The sequence below is a fragment of the Ovis aries genome, chromosome 1, assembly GCF_016772045.2.
Source record: "Ovis aries strain OAR_USU_Benz2616 breed Rambouillet chromosome 1, ARS-UI_Ramb_v3.0, whole genome shotgun sequence".
Taxonomy (NCBI): domain Eukaryota; kingdom Metazoa; phylum Chordata; class Mammalia; order Artiodactyla; family Bovidae; genus Ovis; species Ovis aries.
The window spans coordinates 101,433,294-101,435,807 of record NC_056054.1 but is presented as its reverse complement, the minus strand read 5'-3'; positions in this window follow the sequence as shown (position 1 = coordinate 101,435,807).

The window sequence follows — 2,514 nt, the reverse complement described above, 5'->3', positions numbered from 1 at the left end:
GTCCCTCGGCGCTCCCTCCTTCTTTCTCCCCCTCCCACCAACCTGTTACTCCCCTCCGGAGCTCCACCTTCATTGGCCGTCACCACCCGCCCCGCCCTACCCTTCCTCCGGTTGGTCCGTTTCCCGCGAGGGGCGGGGCTGCCGCCGCAGGGACCGGGACCCGGGGTCGCCAGCCGGGGTGGGCGGGAGGGGCCGGCGGTCACGTGGGCCGGCGGGCGGTGAAGCGCGGGGGCGGGGGTGGGGCGGCGAGGGGCATCGGGAGGCCATTTTGGGGGCGTAGTGGCTGGTCGCCCTTGACCGGCCCCTGCCCGGGCGCTGGACTGGGAGCCGCCCGCCAGAGCGTCTTGTCGCCTCAGCTGCGGAGCAGTGCCTCGGCTGCCGGGTTCTCGGCCGGAACCTCTGTCCAGACTCCTTTCTGCCCTTCCCCTACCTCCGCATAAACCAGAATACTCTTCCGTGGCATCCTGCGGAAGATACCTTCCCGGTCCCCAGACATCAGCAGCCCCTCCACTTCAGCTCCGTCTCCCTTTTCCCCAACCTGAGCCGGATCCCAATCTTGGATTCTTCTCCCTAATCTCCTGGCCTCCACAAACCATTCAGCCTGGCACCTTTTTCTTCATAGTATGTATCACCTTCCAGATTATATAATCTAAAATTCGTATTCGTCGTTCGTCTCTCGCCCTACTCTAAGCTCCACCAGAGCAAAAATCTCTTGTTTTGTTCTCTGGTTTATCCCAAATGCCTACAACAGGGACAGGCATCTGTTAGGCGCTTAGTAAATATTTGTCGAGTGAATGAATGGGAAGGGGCGGGGTGAATTTACATGGAATACGAATGACTCTCATTCTAAACAGAAGGGGATCTCAACCCCAGATTGTAAATCCATTTTAGACTTTAGCGTTTCAAGAAGTGGGGAAATTGATCCCAGAACCCGGAACAGTAAAGTCGGGGTGCTCCGCAAACTGCAGACACGCCGGCTAATCAATTAGCTGCAGTTAAACAGCGGGAAAGCTCTTTCGAGATTTTAATGGTTGAGGTATGTGAAAAAGAGATAGACTTAGTTTGCGCTGCTAGGTTCCGATATTCGCATTTATTCAACACATATTGACTGTGTACCTATTTGGCGTTGAAGAGGAATCCTATATGCTGCTGACAGTGTAGTGCTTTCGAGGCAGCTCATTTCCCTCCCCTTCCCCCAAGCTTTGAAGGCTAGGTGTAGGTCCTGAAGAGTAAAGTCCATCTCCCGGTTCCTAGGCTGGGAAGCAAATCTGCATTCCAAGGGAAGCTTAAGGTGGGGATTAGTCATCAAACTGGCCCATGCCCCAGGGTGGGACAGAAAAGGAAAGCAAGGGGGTTGGGGATCGGAAAAGGAGTGCCTCTTCAGGACCACGTACCTTCAAACCCCTGGGGTGGTTTTTTAAGAGATTCTTTTTTTTTTAATATAAGATTGTTTAACTGTCCTAAATATTGGGATAATGGAAATGCCTATACTCTCCTAAGGTAACGCCTCAATCGTTAGGCTACTTAGTGTACTTGTAAAGTTAGTGACAAAGGAGACACCCACCCCAACCGTATGAATACAGATTACAGGGAAAAACCAGGAGGCCTCTGAGTCACAGTGATAGTCACCTGTTCCTCAAGGAAGCACACAGTCTCAGAGAGACTCTTCCCAGACACACCGGGCAAAGGTGACTCTAAGGCGTTTTTCAGAGTTTGTGTTCTCTCTCCCCAGTTTATAAATACAGCAAAGGCAGAAAATTAGAGCAAAACATAGAATCCAGGAAGAAGAAATGAATTACATTGGTATATATTCAAGAGGGCAATTTTACTTTTGTGAAATGGAATGGAAGAGAATGATATAGGTAAACTGGAGAAGGCTTCATGAGAGAAAAGTGAATTTGGAGCCAAATTCTTATCCTAGTATTCTTTCCTCGGTTCTTCCTGAGTTATCCAAGCCTGTCACCACTACCACTAACAACTCTGCTGAAATCGTTGTCTCGGCGGTCACCTATTATTCTGTGCCCAGTTCCTAAATGGAGCAGCAGGAAGGCTACACACGAAGAGTAATTAAAGATAAGTAAATAACTGAAAAGGAGTGATGCCACTGGCTGAGCTTAAAAGGACAGGAGACAGAAGGGATTTGGGGATAACCTAAAAGAGGAAGAATAAAATAAATTAGCTTTGGAAATTACATCTTGGGAGGTGGGACACACACACACACTGTAAGGTATAGTTCAGGCTGAGGCAGAAGAGGAGAGACGACCTCAACAGAGGTAGGATACCTTTATTTGGCAAGGAGGGGCAACAGTTGGCCAAAGACCAGACTGAGCACAAGAGGGATCAGGGAAGCTTCATATTTAAAGGGAGGTTTGTGGAAGCAATAAGGGAAACGTTAGTCAGGTGGGATGTTTTGGGTATTCTTTAGTTGAGATGGCATTTGTAGTTGGGCAAGGGGTGATAAGTCCCTGGCAGATGTAGGGGGTGGAAGGTTTCTGGACAGGGAGTGATAAGTCC